Source organism: Dermacentor silvarum, chromosome 1 (assembly GCF_013339745.2).
Source record: "Dermacentor silvarum isolate Dsil-2018 chromosome 1, BIME_Dsil_1.4, whole genome shotgun sequence".
Lineage (NCBI taxonomy): Eukaryota > Metazoa > Arthropoda > Arachnida > Ixodida > Ixodidae > Dermacentor > Dermacentor silvarum.
Window position 1 is genome coordinate 86,577,500 of NC_051154.1, and position 19,909 is coordinate 86,597,408.

General features: G+C 46.6%; 1 protein-coding gene across 2 annotated transcripts in view; it reads left to right on the forward strand.

The window, feature by feature from the left end:
• The window catches only part of LOC119431810 (zinc finger homeobox protein 4), a 314,132-nt gene that overhangs the window by 188,533 nt on the left and 105,690 nt on the right, over positions 1–19,909 (forward strand). For both annotated transcript variants that reach the window (XM_037699276.2, XM_049670602.1), the window contains one exon: positions 5,019–5,103. The gene's annotated coding sequence lies outside the window, so the exon portion shown is untranslated. The remainder of the gene's footprint in view (positions 1–5,018; positions 5,104–19,909) is intronic.

The window sequence follows — 19,909 nt, forward strand, 5'->3', positions numbered from 1 at the left end:
ACAACATGGCTCATCCACTTGAGGCGATTGCTGATCGGGCAGCAACGAAGAGTCTCTTAGCCAAATGGTAATCTGAAGTCCCGTTTGTGCCAACAGGAGTGATCGTTCGGTGAACAGCGCTTCTCAAAGTTGTCGAGTACATTGATGAGTTTCCGATAAGCAGCGCTGCCTACGTACAACAACGTCAGTTATAGGCTAAGCCGTTCAAGTAATGCAGAAAGTAGCTGCTGGGGCCGAAATCGCAAAGCAATCCACACTTGATGGCCGACGCTCATGAATTGACCTCATGAAATGTTGGTCTGATGACTCTTAATCCCTGATTTTCTTCGTGTATAGTAAAATAGCGTAAGCATATAATCACAATGAGCAAAACAGCCTCGGACAGTGGCTAAGTGAAAGCGCTTTTACGGATTCAACGAAAATTTTCAAGTACTGACTTCACGTCGCATATTTATTGCGTGTTCATTTGTCGTTCTCCTTGAGAGAACGTGAACACCTTTGGCGTTTCGCAGGTAGGAGACCTCTGTGCTTTTCTCGTCAAGTCGCGTATCCTCCTTGATTGAGAGAATTCTATGAAGAGTACAGAAAGTCGCATGAGCATACTAGACAATACACGCTCTACTGTCCGATTGAAAAACAGTTCTTACCTTAGGTTTCTTCTGCAAATCTGCAAGCATAAATGCTTGTCCAACAGCATGAACATGTCCAACCGCCTCACATACGGGCTTCTGATGAATTATATCTAGATCTAAGAATGAGCGCTACGTCGTATATTCATTGATATTCTTTGTTCGTGTCCACTTGGTGACTTAGAATGAACTCTTCCGTTTTCAAATTATGGCGGCATTTTTTAAAGTTTCTGCTGTGTTTAGTACATTTGTATGCCCACAAGTTTAGCTTTTCATGCTCCATATTGCATTTTTCGTAGAGGGATTTAGTGGACCTAATTCCTTTAGCAGAACTTCTTTTTTTTTTCAGTTTGGCCCTTTATAAACAATGAAACAGCAAGCTCCGTGTTAAGCGTGCCCTTCTACCAATGGCAAAAATTCTTCCAGGTTTGTATTTCCTCCTTGCGTTTTTGTAATCGATGACGAAAGCAAAGTACTCACGTTCATACCTTTTTTGCCACACCTTTTTCTTTTTTTTTTTTTTGCGAAATGCCGAACGAACGCTTTCAACTTTTTCACCGAAAACTGGCAAAAAAAGAAAGGAGGGGGGGGGGGGCTTACATACAAAGTGAAAACCAGTTCACACAAGCACACATTAGGGTGTTTAATATCGTTAGCAAAATGTAAACAATTTTTGCATTTCAGAATAGTCTTTATTAGACCGCTGGTTCAATATCGTGCGCATCGTATTTCGACGTTTCCGCCAATGTTAAATGAATTACTTGAAAATTTGCTTTGAGGTTCACGAGAACGAAGAGGAGTGGTGGGGAGTGAGCACGATTGTATATTATCGACCTGTTGGCGTGGCTCAATGTCTGCGCTCCTTCCATGAGCAGTGACCTCGCAGTTCCATGGCGGCTTGTGATTTTAATCTTATCCATAGTTTTGTAAGACCTTGTGCAGCCCCATTCGATATAGCAGTATAACTGGTCTTAACTTTCTAAACTTTCTATCGCAATTCTTTTGAAACTCACTACTGACAGTAACTGAAGAACCGAGACAGAAAACTTTGCCGATTTCGGACCAGTAAGGTTTACCGACTGATAGCGAGTCAACGAAGGTGGAAAGGATGAAAAAAAAAGGGGGGAGGGGGTGACGCTAATAAAGCAAACGAACAAAGCGCCGTTTCACTGGTCTATTTTTCTACTTTACCGCTACAATGTGAGCGATTCCCGGAAGCTAATTGCGTAGCTATATGTCTTCAATGATCGCCATGTTTACTTTCGTTGTTGACTGTAACGTGCGCGTTTTGTGGCACGCCTCAGATGAGGCGCGCTTGCACCCACAGCTCTACAGAACAGCATTAAAAATTATTATTGTATCCTTGTTAAGTACAGCTTGTCTCTTTGGCCTGCTACGCTGGCCCTCGATTGATTGGACGCAATGGATGCCATTGCCGATAGTGCTCTGTCGAAACAGCGAAGGTCTGCTCGCCTCAAATGTGTTTATGGTTCCGGCGTCACTGAATGATGGAACAACTCCCTGAGCCGATGACCGGAGCTCGGTGCCCGCCGCTGCGCTCATTTAGGCCGCTACAACCGCAGCCTATGTTAGCATGCACGTGCAATCTCACGTGCAATCTCACGGCGTCTCATCGATGAGGTTGCCGCTCGCAACTTGGCGTGTAGCTCAACTTAGCTCCCCGACTGTGCTCGTTTTGGAAATGTAATGTAACCAGAAACCTTTCGTTTGTTTTCATTTAGGCAAGTTAATATTCATTCTGAAGCGGTACTAATAAGTGTGCAATTTACGTTAACGTTCCTCTTAATTGAATGACGATTATTAAAAAATTATAATAATAAACACTAGTTCTGTAAAGGGGGTGCGATTGTTTGAAGTTTCGAATACAAATTGAATAGTCTTTGATAGTTTATTGATACTCGATTTGAGAACTCCCCATATAAAAGTGCTGAACCTTCCTTTCTGTTCGACGATGAGGATTAAACACATATTCTAATCTACAAGGAGAAAGCCAGATGCAAGTGGTGAGTGTTCCGAATCGTTGTTCTGCAGGGGAGCCGTAACTTCTGCGCAGGGGCACCAGTTGCCGAGGGAATGCGTGGAGTAGCTAAATTCTGCTCAGTTACTTCCGTGGCGTAATACAATGAGGATGTCTCACCTCTTGGCAGCTTAAGAGTTTGAGTTCTCTATTTAAACAAAGCAATGCGTTACTTGGCCAATGTTGCCATGTTCGCATACCTTTAACAAGATGCGCAAGCTGTAGTATTACACTTACACGCTGTAGTATTGCTACTTCAACATCTAGTCATGTGCTGTTCCTGTGTGTCATTACTGTCTTTGATGGTGCGCCAGATACGACCACCTTTCTGTTGTTTTTAATTTACAAGCTCCTCAGTTGATCGGAAGTCCAGTTGTGAATTTTATTGTGGTATGTATCAAATGATGTAAATAAGGACCTGGAAAAGCTCTAATGGAGAGACAAGGAATGAAATAGATTTCATACTCTCTGCCGATCCCAGCATAGTGCAGGATGTAGAAGTATTAGGTAGGATAAAGTGCAGTGACCATAGGTTAGTGAGGTCTAGGATTTCTCTCAATTTGAACTTTTTAACATGTCCAACTTTTTAACATGTCCAAAAGTCGAAAAAAATTTTGCAGGACGCTTAAGCTTCGCCTTTAAGAGTGGAACGCGATAGCATCCAAAGATTCCTGACTGCTTGTCAGGCTTCCCGGCAACTGCCGCTTTCTTTTTTTCTCAAAGATCGCCGCCGCGCACGGCTGCCGAGGAGGCGAGCGCCATCTGGACGGTGTTGTTGCAAGCAACGAACCGGGGCGCGCCGCTGTATGAATGGTAGAAATGATGGAAAAGGGTTTTGTGTTTGAGTTTCCGCGTAAGAGAAATATGTTTGCTCGTACATTCAAAATTACACTCCGACGCTATCATGTCTGCAGGTTGTGGTTAAGTCGTACTTTAAGATTTTTCCGACGCATTTTACTTTGAGAAATTCAATTCACTAACGCCTCTGCGCCACGCGGAGGGCCCGAGCGGTCGGGATGGTTCGGGAGGATTTTCTCGGCCGCGGACGCCGACGCCGACGCCAGATTTTCTGCGACACGGGGCCTTTAACGCCATCGCGTTAAAAAAGAAGGGATGACCAATGTCTCCGCGAGAGGCTGCTTATGATGATGACTCGAGAAAGCTGCCGGTCAGTCATGGACTTCGTTTCTTTCTTTGTTGTAGTTGTTTTTTAAGGAAGGCTGTGAGATCTCACACTAGCTCTATGGTTCTTGGATTACGCGAGCAGGAACACGGCTGTATTTCCCAATATTTCTATTCATTTTCCACTCTTTCTGGCCGTCGTCATTGGCTCACACGAAGCCGCGCCCGCGCTATCGCCAGCATCAACCACTCGGCGGGTCGGATGATGATAACAATGGATATTAATTGGAAAAAAATTATAATTAGGAAATACGTCCCCCGGTGATGGAAATTAGGGGACCGAACGTTGTCCCTCCTGAAATGGATGCGCAACTTCTCTTTAAGCTACCGCTGTCTCCACTATTCTAGAACATAGACCCCAGCGAGTTACGCGATACTAATATCTGATTTTTTTTTTTCGTCTGCCGTTGCAAAAGGTCTGTTTCAAAGCGGTACTCCAGACATGTCAACATAACTGCATGAGATAAAGAAACACGTCGGTTTAGAAGCGCTACAGATAAGGCGCCAGAAGCAAAGGCTTAAACTTCTACACTGAATATACACCGACTCGACAGGCATTGATAAGAAAAAATACCTCAAGACACCCCACTATATTTCAAACAGGATAGACCACAGTTTTAAAATACGTGAAATGGCCTGCAAAACGAACTATATGAAGTAATAATTTTGTCCCCGTAGTTTTTCTGACTGCAGAATAAGCTGCCGGTTGAAATTGTGGGTGCTCATCGTGAAGTGTTTTTAAGGTTAATTAATGACTTGTGATTGTACTGTTCTTTCAAAACCAGCCACTGATCAATCATTTGTGGTGTTACTGTTCTTTTAAGCCGGTTGCTGTAGACTAAATCTATTATTGCTCATACCTATTGTTTACATTTCTGTTTTACTAGTCTTGATACATTGCTCCCTTGTCCTCCTTCCGTGTGATTTTGTTACTGCTCGTCACTTTATTGTTGCACCCACTCCCCTGCATTAATGCTTCGGCGCTGGAGGGTGCACTGTAAATAAATAAATAAATATTTGAGAAATTATGCTGTTGAGTGCGCCTTTGGAAAGCACTATACGTGCGTTCCGAAAGCCAACGTAGCGACCGGCTTGTTCGTTTTCAACACATCTGCTGCGTCTTGCCTTTGCAAAATCGTGTTTTCTTTTCTCTCTCTCTCTCTTTGCAGAGTCCGCCGTGATTGGCTGTTCTATGCGTAGCCATCTGGTGATCTGCCTTGCTTTCGGAGAGCTCCGGAAGGAAATTTCATCATGGTGAGTTCTGTCCTGTAGCCTCCCGATCTACAACGCGGTCGCTCTGGTCGCGATTTTTCTGGGGCTGGGAAAGCAACGTCTGTAGCTCGCATGTGTGTTTGTGCTGTTCGGGCGCATTAGCGCAGCTGCGGCTGTGCGCCTAGACAGGCAGGTCAGCTTCTGCGCATTTGTTCCTGTAGAAAAGGTGGACCTCATTAGGCGACCGAAACGCGCCTCGCAATGGCCTCGCTCAGACTTTCCGGGAAAGCCCGCAGACGGCGAATCAGGGCTGGCAAGCCGCGGTCGTCTGTGCAGCCATTTGAGTTAATATTGCGCACTGAGAAAACTTCTCCGCTTGGTTCATTATGAGTGCGCCATATATACGTGCTTGCAGTCCGTGGTTGTCACTCTGCATTGATTTTGTTAGTCTCTGGATTACGTGCGTGGCGCACACAAACGCTGAGGTTTTTCTGCTGGTCAATCCTCTGACAGCAGTAGCACACCCACAAGAGGAAACGTCGTGGAAGGTCGTGGAAAAAAAGAAGGCTCCTGATGAGCCTTCTTTTTTCTATTTGCTGTTGTGGACGTAGCAGCCAGGTGTCATATTCTTGTGTGGCTATACAGAAAGATAGTATATGAATAATTAATTAAGACTAATTATGTAATTAGACGGGATGCAAAAAAATATCTGAGTATCTCCAAGTGACTGAAAACAACATTACCTTGGTTTTGTCCAGCTACGTGGCATTTGCAGGTTTTTAAGTCTTGGTGCATTATAGTTGGGACACCCTGTATAGTCGCGTAATATTCTGGCTTTCTAATTAAGGATAAAAGCTTAAATAAGCGAACTGCATGCCCCTCCTCCTATAATGACCTCAAACTCCATATGTCACTATGGATCTATTTCATCTGCTCCAGACAGCACCAAGTCGCTAGCACCAAAATTGTGATGTTTCTAAACTTATCGCACCGAAAATTTCATAGTGATTTCTCTTTAGAACGCCATCTTAATTTATAGTGGCATATAATCGGAATGTGCGAACTGTCCAATTCTGTGGAGCACAAAAAAAAAAAAGGAATCCCCGTGATTTCCTCTTTGTATGCAATTGGCATTAAAAGGAACATCAAGTGTGCATTCCTTGAAGCAGTGGATATTTTGTTGCTCATTCATACATACATTTTGATGGAAATGCGCAGAATATTCCACTCTACGATCGTAACTTACAGCGAAAGCCGTCTGCATGATGCACGCCATGGAACATGCTGCTTCGAAAGCAAATTCTACAATTCTGCACCGTTATGGCGTAAAGAGCAAATCAGCGCGCATAACACACGCCTGTTTTCAAGATATTTCGCACAAACATCTGTGTACCCTGGGGAGAACACTTTTCACATGAGTGCAACCTGCACTTATTGCTCGCCACTTTTTGCCTGTTTGTTGTTTCGCCACTTCGTCATCCTCTTTCTTCCATTCCTTCTCGTTCTTGGCTTTCCACATCTCGACAATATACACTTTGAGAAGTTGTGCGCATCGGACTTACGTGGCATTTTTGGGACTTACCTAGTTTTACAAATGTATAAATCGAACGTGCACTGGCCTCATGGTATTTGTAGTTTTAGGCGAGAAATTACCGCCACTTCCGTATACTAGCAATGGCTGGCAAGTTTCGATTAACTGCAAGTTCTCTACATGATTTTCACTGGTGGCAGCACCATGTAATCATAAGCCAACTGGAATCGTTATTTCATTCAGGTTACGGCTAATAATTGCAGGCTTATTTTTTATCGGTCGTCGTCGTGTAGTTGCTGCTGCTGTTATTATTATTGTTGTTGTTGTTGTTGTTGTTGTTGTTGTTGTGGTTGTGGTGGTGGTGGTGGTGGTGGTGGTGGTGGTGGTGGTGGTGGTGGTGGTGGTGGTGGTGGTGGTGACGGCGGCTGCACATTTGTTTTCTGATATTAATATTAGGCTATAGCATTTCGCCAACTAAGCACCAATGGTCAACTAAGCCACGATTTAGTTTGGTTTGGCTATTAAAATGTCGTCATTCTGGCCGTCTGTGTAATGCGTCACATATAAATTGAATAATATTTCTGTTTGCATGGCGCTAGTAAAACGCATTTTACGGTTTTGCGCTCCTACGTATTGCTTTTTTTTTTCTCCCCCTTTTTTTTTTTTTTTTTTTTTTTTACGCTCTGTGCGATGTCCGCCATACAGCCTCTTGCATCGCGCAACCACTTGACGTCGCGTGAGTTATACGAGCGTGTGCGCTGTAGGCCTTGATAGACTGCTCCGCAGATGGGAAACCTGTTTGATGAACTTGTCATAAAGTCCGCGGATAGCTATCACTTACATTTTTTCTTCTTTTCTTGTCCCCTTGTTTGCGCTTCTCTGTTCTATTGCTTCTTGAGCACTGGGGCCTATTCTCCCTGACAGTGTGAGCACTGCTGGGTTGTTCACCAGCCGGGCAGCTCTTCGCGATGTCGCTGTCTATGCGCTTACCGGCAACCAAATTGCAGTTGGCCTGCTCGTTGCTCTGAGCAATGCAGGCAGGCTGATACAGCTGGTGTTGACAGCGGAGCGGATGATAAATTTGAATATTTACGACGCAGCACCAGGTTGTGCAGATGGGCAGTCTAACTGTTGTAATAAATGACCGTATATTCGGTTCGCTCTGCTGAGGGGCTTTACCTACCAAAGCCACAATCTGGCTATCAGTGACGTCGTAGTGCGGGAGGCGCTGCGGACTTATTTCGACCACATATATTTTGTAAATAATATTTTTCCTCCGATATTATTAATTTTGTATGATCACAGAATGGCCGATATCGGCGATAACGGGGTCGTGGCTTCGCTGCGAGCTATGACGAGAAGCAGTAAGAATGGAACATGGAAAGAATCGTTAGAAAATGCATTCCCCATGGGCTTCCTTGACGCGCACCGCTAGGCTCCTTTAGCGAGCGTTCTTGCATTCCAGTCTCATTGGAATACGGCTGGGCCACAACATGGATGGTGACATCCAACCCGCCATTTCGTGCTTAGCAGCACAGCGCCACAGCTTGTACGCCGCGGCGGCGCGTATTGTTGCTCACGTGTCATACGTGCGCAAGTCCACCACCCTACCTAATTTATGACTTCCTTGGGTTACCCGGTTGAATCTACATTAAAGCTTCCCGTGCCTGTGGACAGTAAATGCGTAATTATATTCTTGCTGAAATGTAACTTTAACTGGCTTTGCGAAAACATGTGAGAGAGCAGTTCATGCTGACACATCCACATATTATTGTCTCTCTTTTTTGTTTACTCTAAATTCGACTGCGGCTACAGAAACGCCCGCTGTGCACCTTCGCGTAGGACTTCGTCGGCAATGAACTAGCTGCAGAAATTCGAGAATTCTGCGAATCACCTTGGTGTTTTACGTCCGCTAAGTGTCGGGGCTTGCGTGGGTTGGTTCTATCGGTAGCTTTCAAATGACGCTTGTCAATGATATTGATCTGTAATTGCATAGAAAATGCGCATTATCAGTTGTCTACCATGGAATCGCCTTCCCAACCATCAACTCGGCCTCGCAGTGAACTGGAATCTAATGACTGCGACAGCACCTTCGACACTACGGTCGATAAATGGCCATTTGTTTTTAGAAGCCGTGGAATAGTCATACTTTCTCCACGAGAAGAACCCTTCGTATTGTTAGTTAACTTACTTATTCTTATCTACACTAATAATAAAATCACCAAAATAATAAATAATATTAATATCATTATCATTATTGCCATACAATTAATCTAACAGCGTCATTGATGAACATGATTTCGAGAACTAGAAATTGTCATAAATCAAAGCTTATAATCTCTGCATGTTCTTTCTGAAAACATCAAAAAGGTACTGGAAACACCGCCTGTTTCCGCTCTCTCTCTCTCTCTTTTCTTTTTTTTTTTTTGCGTGATTATTTTGGCGAGAGTTCATGCCAAATGTGACGGACAAGTCCACTTCGTCCGCTTTGCTCACATCGAAGGTGGCATCTGACATCTGCACTTCCGTCGTACTACCGCCACGTCATGTGACCGAGATTTCTCCGCACGGCTCGCCCCCTGCTAAGCCCTTCGATTACCTTCCGTGCGGGACCATTTGGCCAGCGCCTCCGTGCCGGCGATGCGGTCCAGGCGGCGGCTCGGCTCGACGCTGCGAAACGCGATTGTGCGCCTTGCGTAATCAGCGGCGCCCATTTCAGATCTCGTCGCGCGGCCTCAGAAAAGGTTCGGGGCCGCCGAGCGGAACCGAAAATCCTATAAAATGTAGCGATGACCGCGCACGGGCGCCGACTATAGTACCACCACACGGTGGAGAACATTCCTGCTCCCGAGTCCGTCTGAAGGGCCGCCGAGCGGAGAAAACGTGGCGGGGTGGCAAGAAGCGCACAAGGAGCCGCTCCACGGAAAACGAAGGGAGAGAAGCGCTGGCCGCGCTATTGAGTGCGACGCCGACGACCGCACCGGGCCGGTGGAGAGAAGGGATTATAGCAAGCGCGGACTGCAACTTTCTTATGGCCTAATGACTGGTCATGTTCCGCCCAATGAGAAGCACCAATGGCTTCGCGACCGTCCGCGGTCCCCTATTTGCGCGCAGACACGCGCACCCCCCCCCCCCCCCCCCCCCCTTTTCCCGTCCGCCACACAAGGCCCCAATCGCGCAAGAACAAAGGACGGCTGCTTTTGTCTCTCTTGCTCCGTATGCTGTGCGGCAGGCCCCTCCTGCCGCGCGTCTGTGACGTATGAATGTGTCCTGTGCCTTGCACTGGCCCCTAATGGGCAGGCCTTCAAGCGGCGCCGCTAAGTATATTTTCACGATTCCATTAGTGCCTCTCGCCGTGTATACACATACAGGCTACGCAGTTGTGCGCACTGCGCTCGGACTTTTCATTAAAAGGGGTCACTAGCCTTTGAGATCTGTCTCGGATAGGGAGCTATCGCGCCGGCCTCTCTCGCCACCGCGCGCGCCCACCTCCTTTCCCCGCTTTCTTCGCCTGGCGACTCGCTGGGCTTTCTTAAAGCCCGCCGTTTCTCGCTCTCGCCCTGGAACGGTGCCGGCTATGGACGCGCGGGGACTGAACCATAGCCAGCCAGCCTCGTGCAGCGTCTAGCTCAAGAGCTGGCGAAATTTTGTTCGCACTGTAAGGGTTGTAGGCATCTGCTCCGTGAGCGCAGTCATCCTCCTGCCTCCGCAGAAATCTTCCGAGAACCGCGGGGTTTTAGAGAGAGCGCACTTCTCTTGCCACGTCAGACATTTTGGTCGTATCCCACTGAAGTGGGAAAACAATAAAAGATCAAGAAGCCTAGGGGGAGTCGAGATCTTGCTTTTTTTTTTTCTCTTTGAATTATAAGCATGTAAAGAAAGTAGACTATAAAGACAGTCATAGTTTCATTGTATTCATTCTATGTTTGCTTCATAAGGTCGCAACTAAAAATGGATCAAGACATACCTGACTTTGACTAAAGCAGGGAGCGCGCAGGATAGGTAATGAGGTATGGAGGAGTGCAGATCGCTTGTATCTCGCAGTACCACGTATAGGCAGAGCCGAAACTGCGACTGCGTAGCTAAAGACCCCTGTCTCATATTTTTAGTTTTTTGTGAAGTTTAACCTGGCCTAATTGTTGTATAGCTCTCTAGTACATTGGTCTGCCTAAGAGCCGGTGTGGTGGTGCCAAGTGGTACTACGAACACATTTTGCTCGATGCAGGATCATATTGGGGACCATTGCTGCCATTAATGGGTCACTTGAGGCAGCGAGGTCGGCCAGATGAAAACGTTGAAAGGGCTTTATTACCAAGTGAATCAAGTTGACGTCCTGCATTGAAGCAGATAAGGCTGCGTAGCTTTGAAAAAGTGCCCCATATACTTAAATAAACGTGTAATGCCCATAAAAATTACATTTCCAAAATGAGCAGAAAAAGAAATGTTTGTCCTATATGGGCAGACGAGTACAAATTTGTTTATGTGATTTTTTTAAAGGTGCTTTCAAAGACCCCAGGCAACGCAGAAATAAAGGGGGTAATCAAATACACGACACAGGCAGCAAACGGTAATCACGAAATTAAACCTATCACCGCGCTGGTGATATTCAAAATGTTTGGCCTCAGCAATAATAGCAGTAATGGAGGCGAGAGGTTATAGTTCCATTCGGCGCTGGTTCATGGCCCAAAAGAGTCGTTATACAGATTATTGCGGCTACTTTGCGAACGTACTTTATAACGCTGGTCATCCCGAACTGATAACAAGAAGATATGGAAAAGAATCGTTTTATAGCAGAATCACAAAGATAAATCTCATTATAAGGCTGCTACGCGAACATTTCCCTCGTCGTAAAACTTTAGGCAGATTTTAAGTTCCTTCCATAAAACGGGTGCTAGATATGCGAGAATAATTTTATAAAATGAAACGAGTGGCACGATTCTGTACAGCTTCAAGAGCTTTGGGTTAGGGTAATCTGTCCCATATATTTGTGCGTGCTCTATCTAATTTAGATCAAACTATGGGTTTGTATGTAGATATCGTAAGTGAAGTGATCTTGATTTCCAAAACTGTCCGGCGTGTAAAAGTTGTGGTAATGCTATAAACAGGTCTACCACATGTATAGTTACCCTGCGTGTCTTCAGAGACCACTAGAAATTTTTTTTTTTGTGGCGTTAGCTACACTGGCCTAGCCAAGCCCGTTTCGCGCGGCACATCAAGAGCCGTGCTGCGCATGCGCAAGGATCAGTGATGTCACACGGCTTGCGCACCGGAGCCACCGGAGCCACCGGAGCCGGCACCTCTCGCGCACTCCGCCGCCGCCGCGCGCGACTCACCGCCGCCGGTCTGCGCATTCCAGAGGAGTGACGTCGTAGCCGTGGTAGACGCACTGGCGCCGGCGCGCGCTCGCTGTGCAGTCGCCGTCTGACACTGCGCTGGAGCCGCTGCGCTTCTGACTGGCGTTTGCCAGTGTGGTATAGCCATGGAGAAGGAGAGCGCAAATGCTGCTCAACAGCGCAGAAGAACGGAGAAGCTTGACTCATCGGATCCCGAAATCAGCTGAACCTTTGCTAACGCTACGTATATCCTGGCATAGCCGAGCTAAGCCACTGCAACTTTTTTTTTTTTTTTTTTTGTGATGAGCGGTGAGAGGTCTTACGTTACCGCTTCTCCTTATGTGACCCTGTTGCCATGTAAGTGATCATACGGCAATACGATGTTGCATAAAAATTGGTGGACCTCAAATAACATAAACTGACGTTCTTTGTATATACCAGCACGTGCTGCAAGCAAGTTGGGATGTTTTCCGCTTCAAAATCAGCTAATTTAGCTGTCACAATGTGATTATAATCTACTGACGCAAATTATTGTCTTTGCCGCCCCCCCCCCCCTTTTTTTTTGTATATAGAAAGTTTTCTTATAAATGTCGCATGAGGAGTAAAGTAGCTTTTGAAGAAACGCAGAGAGAAAGTGCTCACGTCGCACAGCCTCGTCAAAATTTACTGGAGTAGCTTTCGCGGAAGAGCGCTGTTTTCTCCATTTCTCACCAACCCAGACAGACAGGTGTTCGCTCACGTGTCCTCTTTTATCTTAGTGGTGTAGAGAGGCGCCTGTCTGCTTCGCTTGGTCCTTCGTGGCGGGATAACTTGGCAGAGTTCAGGGATTCCACTGGCTTTGAACTCATTTACTGAGATAGCAGCAGACTCTCGCAGTTGACACCGCCATCTCTCTCAAGAACGACTTCTTTGCTATGCGTCTGCTGACATGGCCTGTGAAATTCCGGCACAGACGCCATCACTCTCAGCGGTGGCGTGGCATACAAATCTTCAGGAAAATTGGCATTCGCCAATGTTGCGCAATAAGAAACATTAAAACAGTGTTTTTGTCCGTTTTTGTTTTAATGCCCATTTTAGCACATATGGATCAGCGGCGCCGTGGGGCCTCGTGCGCGTGTGTCGTGCTATAACTAGGGTTCAGCGTTTTCGGTTAAATGACAATACACCGATTGTCGACCAGGCCGTTGTTTAAGAATTTTGAAACTATTAAAGTAAACGACCTACATCAGCACAGATTGTTACATATGGAGCATTTGATTTGCTGCGCATGGTCGAGTTCCCTCTTTGGTGAATGGCAAAGATTTGCCGAAACAATCTTGTGTACAAACTTGTGATGGTATGCGAGATTGCGAGAGGTATGCGATATGCCTCATAAATTGGGCACATGGCATACCTTTTAGTGCTTCGAAAAAGGAATGCTTAGACGTGGAGCTTGTTCTACTGCAGTTTTATTTTAGATTTCTCCTATTTTTGATGTTAGACCCGTCAATTAGGTTGTAAAATAGCGTCAACGTCATCTCCGAGTGAATTGAAACTTCATCTCGTTTTTGCTGCTTAGGCTGAGGAAAATTGGGGGGAGTGGGGCGAGACGTTACAAACCGAGGAAAATAATTGTATTTGTCGACATCGTGCGTCGTCCGCCACGAGCATTTCCGGTTTCCTCTCAGGAACCTTGTAGCCATTGTGCACTTGAACGAAACTGTTTTTAGGGTATCATTCGTAACCTTAAGAGACTGGGCCTTGTTGTTGTTAAACTTGCTATGGCCTTCTATTTAGTTGGACAGTTTGGACCGGTCATCTATAGTGCTCATAAGATTCACAGAAGACACAAATCGGTATCGTGACTATATGTCCCGCGTGAGCTAGCTCTGTTCCTTGTAGACAGTACGTTTCGGGCGAAATGCATTCGTGGGGCCACGTTGGAAACAATGGTAACAGAATATCGCGTTAGGTAACGCTTCGGGCGCAAGAAACAGCCGTATAGTAGTAGAATCGGTCATGAGGCGTGATGGGAGGGTCCTACACCGTCATAGCGAGGGCATCTTTTGTCCATAAATTTGGCTGTCAGTACTCTCTGTGTAGTGGGCGTCAATTTCAGGGTTGTCGTCCAGGTCAACGTCACAAGCAACACACTTCTTGATGTTAACACCCGATGCCAAGTATATAGCACTTGCTGAGTCCTCGGCAGGCAGAATAGATGCCAAAGTGCGTATGTTCTGTACGTCTGTATGGAAAGGCCAGATCGCCAGTGATTATGTTTGTCCATGTTTATGCTGCGAACCCTTTGTTGGAACCGACTTTATGCGTAGCATGAGAGGGGACGCATGTGAACTCCCTAAAATTTGTAAGAAGCGGTTGTAGCGTAAAGCTTGGCTGCTGATATGGCCTGCGAAATTCCGGCACAGACGCCATCACTCTCAGCGATGGCGTGGCATACAAATCTTCAGGAAAATTGGCATTCGCCAATGTTGCGCGATAGGAAACATTAAAACGGTTCTTTGGTCTGTCGCTCCGATGACATGGCGCCATGATGACACACGTGGACAGCGGCATCACGCTCCGCTGCTTTCGCAGAATCGTCGGAAGCCTGCACGTCCTGGGTATTACCACTGTATGTAAGCATGATTTCGCAATATCCCAAAGTACACTATCCCAAAGTACGGCGTCTTTCGGCACGCCATCCTTTGCGCTCATGGCTGCATGTAGCTGCTACGTGCTTGGCGCAGGCGCGGCATCAAAACGCTGTGAACGCTACAGATGCATCAACAATGATGCGTGTGTAAGAGAGAGAGAGAGAGAGAGAGAGAGAGGCGAGGGCGTGATGCGCATTGTGGCGCATCTCGCGTGATTGGGAAAGGACGCGTCAGTGCTGCCAGTGATCACTGCTTCTGCGGTGAACGGCGAAGTGTGCCGGTACTTTTTTACCACTCTAATGAACGTTTATATAAATGTTGTGTAGAACTGTGCAATCCTAATTTGCTATGATCGCTCTATCTCCTTCTAGATTATACAGGGTGTATCGCTATAGCTTCACGGCTTCACAAATCATACTTCACAATTGCTTGTGCTGTTTCAGTATCAGAAACAGTAGAATTTATTTAACTGTGCTGCTTTCTCGTAACAGGCTGCAAGCGTATGTGATTCCTAACTGTCATTGTCTTTCTTTTCTGCAATGCACACATCATTTTAATTAACTTCAAGGGACCTCAAGGAACTGTTCCCTCAAGTGACGGTTCACTCAAGAGAAACGCAAATACTTCATCTGGATAGTGGCGCTGAAATGTCGTAATTTTTCGTTTATCTGAATAGTTAGTTAAAGGACACTGAATTAATGGTATCTCGCTTACTTCACGGCACACACTAAAGAAAAGAAGAAAAACAGGCATGTTGTCTTTTTGCCCTCCGTTCACAAATTAGTGTTCATTGAGCCACGCGTATAAACTGCTTATGGCACGAGGAAAGCACATCGAACATATATATCAGGGGAGCGAAGCTGCTATATAGAGCTCAGCGGTTGTCCTCTACTGTTGATAATTCACACATTTTATCACTCTTCGCCGCATAGAATGTTTTCTTGTATTCGTCGTCGTCGTCGTTGTTGTTGCTGCTGCTAATGATGATCATGATCATGACAACGTTAATGATAGCTATTGTGATAACGATGAAAGATTAAAAATGCCTTAGCCAAGAAGCAGCAGCATAAAAAGTTATTTATGAAAAAAAAACTTCAAATGGCAACCTTGCAAATATCTATTTACATTAGACCTTAGTACAAACACAGTGTCAGATTTAGGCGAATCCACAAGATCTACCAGAATCCTTACGTAATCTTAAGTCGATGCTGTAATCAAGTTCGTAAAGAGGTCATTCAAGTCGATGGGCACTCAAGAAAATGTTCCTACTGGTCCTTGGCGATCGAACTAATTAATCATTTATGTGGTTAATTGCGAGCTTCCAGGTTTGCCCGAGGCAAATACTCTCTCTAATACGTACGTAGAGAGTGTACTAGCCATGCACTAAGTTTCAAGAGGATGTATCTGTTAGATTGCTTGTGGCGATCGTCTGAAAGTTTTACATATGCACTTTTACGATCATGCCCAAGCCGTGTACGATGAATTATTACCACTTTACGCTTCAACCAGTGTTGGAGACTTGCAAGAGTACCTGCACAAGGCCTGCTGAGTTCATGCAAAGTTTCTTCTGAAAACTTGTATTCGTCTTCCAGTAACAGTAGTTCAAAAGTCGCCTACAAACAAGAAAGTGGCAAAACCGGACGGCGGAGGACGGTAGCGAACGACCATGGCTATGCTCTTTAACAGCCACACATCGTCCAACGATACTTCGTACGTTAACGTCCACCGCTCGACCACAACCTTCTGCATTGCACTGGTTGCCGCTTTTGTCGCTGGCTGGATGGCGTCATCTAGTGGCCGAAATATTGATGCTTGGAGGCAAGTCGCCTGTGTGTTCGCTTGAAAGGATTGTAAAAGGGCAAATTACCCGACGACCTTCGCAGCACCAACAACATAAGAATAATGTCTTGCAGTGCTTCGTTTAATTTGGCTGTGTATTCATGGCCTTATGTTAAATTTATGTCTCCAGGTTTTCAGGTGAAGGTTTAAGTCAAAACACGAGCAGCACACATATTTATTTACTGTTTTTTTTTCTAATTGGTCCACCATTGTTTGTCTAGCAATATCCGCCGCCGTGCCGGTCGCGTGCACCGTGCGCAATGCTCCTCAGCGGCTCTCGCAGAATGCGCACTCATCACGCGCCATTCACAGAACTCGGTTGTATGCGGAGCTGGTGTCGCCATCTCCATTGAGCTTCCTAAAACGGCTCTCCACTGCTGGCGCGTTCAGATTTGCTTCTGAAAGTGTTGCCTTTCGTTTACATTTTTGAAAAAAAAATCGCGTCCCTCCTTTTTCCCCCTCTTTAAAATAGAGACCCGTCGCATAAAAGTGCGCGCCAGGGTGGGGAGCGCGAGGCGTATCGATTCGTGGCGAGCGGGAGGCAAACGTGCGCGAACGAGCAAAATATATAGCCGGAAGCTTCGTAAAACAAGAATCGGGGGAAAAAAAAGAAAAGAAAGAGAAGATGAGAGAGCGCCGAAAAAATATCGAATAGTGAAAAAGATGGAGGAGGAGAGCGGAGCAACGGTGCGGACTTCGTTCGAGAGATGGCGCTAGGTGCCGAGTCCTCCCGGTTTTCTTTTTCTTCATTCTCTCTCACCTCCTTCCTTTCTTTTCCTGTCCTGTTCACGCCTTTGGCCTCCGGACTCTGTCCGTTTGCTTGTTCTTGATGTTTGCTTCGCAGCTCAGCTGTGTATGCCCGCGTTTTGGAGAGACCGGGGACTTTGCGAGAGGAGCGCAAAAAGAGAATGATGGATCGCCGCCGCAGCTCTTGTTAGGGGTGCAACCTTAGCGTAGAAAAGGGCGTTGTATGGGATGCAACGTGACAGTCAAAACCACCTTTCCTCTTCCGTTTTCTTTCTCGCCCTGTTTTTACTATTTATTTACTTTGTTCCTCCCTTCGTGTCCTGATGGTCCTTCCCAAATGAAGGGGGTGTGCGAGACCCCTGAGTGGCGCTCCGCTGACGTATACTCTCCCGCTGGACGTGCCCCGCGCTGTCGGACACCGGCGGTCGCGCTGTGGTTTGCTTCGAGCTTGGCGGTTGACCGCACGGAATAACTTCCGCAGCCCATTTCACAACACCCCTCCGTCATTCTCCGCGTGAGGGCTGAATCGCCAATCTTTTAATAATTTTTCACCTTTTTCAGCGTCTGTCCCGCCCCCGCCATTCTCTCTTCCTTGAGCGATTTTCGCACGTTCTTTGCTGGCACAATGCTTCTACCCGCCGAAGGTCGTCCAGGTCTCCCTACCGAGCATCTGGCATTGCAGTGACATTTTATGACAGTGCTCACGTTTAAGATTAGGGAACTCAGTTGGCTTGCGTACCCAAAAACTCCAAGGTGTGCTTGGGCTTTACTGGGACACAGGCGGTTTGTGTACGCTAGCAAACGCAAGCCCAAAGCTATCTCAAGTCGGTGCGACGGTCTGGGTAAAGCACAAGGCACACATTCGTCAAAATCGTTTAGTCGGACAAGTCGGCTTGCGCCAACAAGACATGCAACAAATTTCCAACAGGTTTTCAGCCGGTTTCAACAGACCGAAGAGCCACCTTTTTGGTGCGTCGTCCGACGTATCGGGTGGTTTTCACGCACATGTGCTGCCTGCTCTCAAATCCGTTATGCGCCGCCGAAACACATATGCACCTGACACCCCTGAGCAGCTACTGCGCGAGTGTTAGTCCATTTGCCTCAATAATTCCTTTCGCTAAAGGCAGGGGCCGTGGGCAAGCGTGCCTTTCGTTGCCATCGTTAATTACTCGCGCTGAATGCGCATGCTGCAAGCTCTCGCTGCTCTGCGCGCAATCTGTTTCTTCGCTGGCGGAGAAATGACAGTTATCATTAAAGCCATGCCTTATTGCCAGCTTAATCGGGGCTCAGCCACACCTGTCACCGACGTAGATGTTACTTTGCTTTCCTCCTTTCGTCGTTTCAGACGCATTCGATCAGGCCCGTTGTAGCATACACGGCACCCGCACAACTACGACCCCGTTCGAGCAACAATGTTTAGTGTCTCTCTCTCTGTTTTTTTTTTCTTCTTTTTTTATCGCTTAGCCTGAAAACGTCAGTTCATCAGGAGTTCAAACAAACTCGTTAAACAGTGGGTTTTGTATTCGTAATCAATGACGCCACATCGCATCCTTACACAAGAAGGACGACGAGAGACCGTGGAGGCCAGAAAAAAGGAAAGGGACGAACATGAATGCTGTCCAGTCCCTCTAAAAAAAAAAAAAAAAAAAAAAAAAAAAAGAAGTGCTTATATGTGGCACTGTTTTGCGCTTGTGTCTTGCTCAGATAGGGCTTTTAACGCGACAGCGTTAAGGGCCCCGTGTCCCAGAAAATCCGGCGTCGGCGTTGGCGCGCCGGCGCCCGGGGCTGAAAACAAAACATCCCGAACCACCCCGACCACGCAGGCCCTCCTCCGCGTGGCGCAAAGGCGTTAGTGAACAAAATTGAATTTCTCAAAGTAAAATCCGTCAGAAAAAATTGTAAAGTACGACTTAACTACAACCTACAGACATGATAGCGTCGGACTGTAATTTGAATGTACGAGAAAACATAATTCTGTTACGGGGAAACGCAAACCCAAACACCTTTTCCAGCCTTTCTACCATACCAACAGAGGCGCGCCCGGGTATGTTACTTGCAAAAGCACCATCCAGATGGCGCTCACCTCCTCGGCAGCGGTGCGCAGAGGCGAAGGTGGAGAAAAATAGAAAGCTGCAGTTGCCAGGAAGCCTGACCAACATCCAGGGATCTTTGAATGCACTAGGAGATGGAGAGCATGCACTAGGAAGATGGAGACTCATGCACTAGGAAGATGGAGAGCTGTTTCGAGGGAGCACCATACTGGACTCAACTTCACTTGCGTCCTCCGTCTCTCACCGTATAGCCAGCAGTGAAACCTAGGAGACTCCGTTGTGCTGTTTTGTGCACTTATCTCAGCATCCCGGGCTAGTGCGTTATAATTTCGTAATCGCAAGAGGCAACTTCGCGGGAGTACGCGCTTGGTGACGCTTCTGACATTAATTAGCCTGTGCGCATCATTTACCGTATGCGGCTTCCTTATTTAAGTTATTTTCTGCTTCCCAGCTCAAGGCTTCTCCTTATCCTCAAAACGGTAGCTTTTCTTTTGCTCCGATGCGAGATAGCCAGGGATTTCGTGGTCTTCGTCCGTGTAAGCGGCGGCGCCAAATCTCGCGATAGCACATAAGTGCTTGTGACAAGGACACCGAAGATGTTTACAAATGTGGAGACATTGCATCATAGCTGAACATTGACCACAGTAAGTAGCAGAGTCGGCAAAGTAAGCACTGTCGCTTCATACATGGACTGCCGACTACGCCTCTACACCG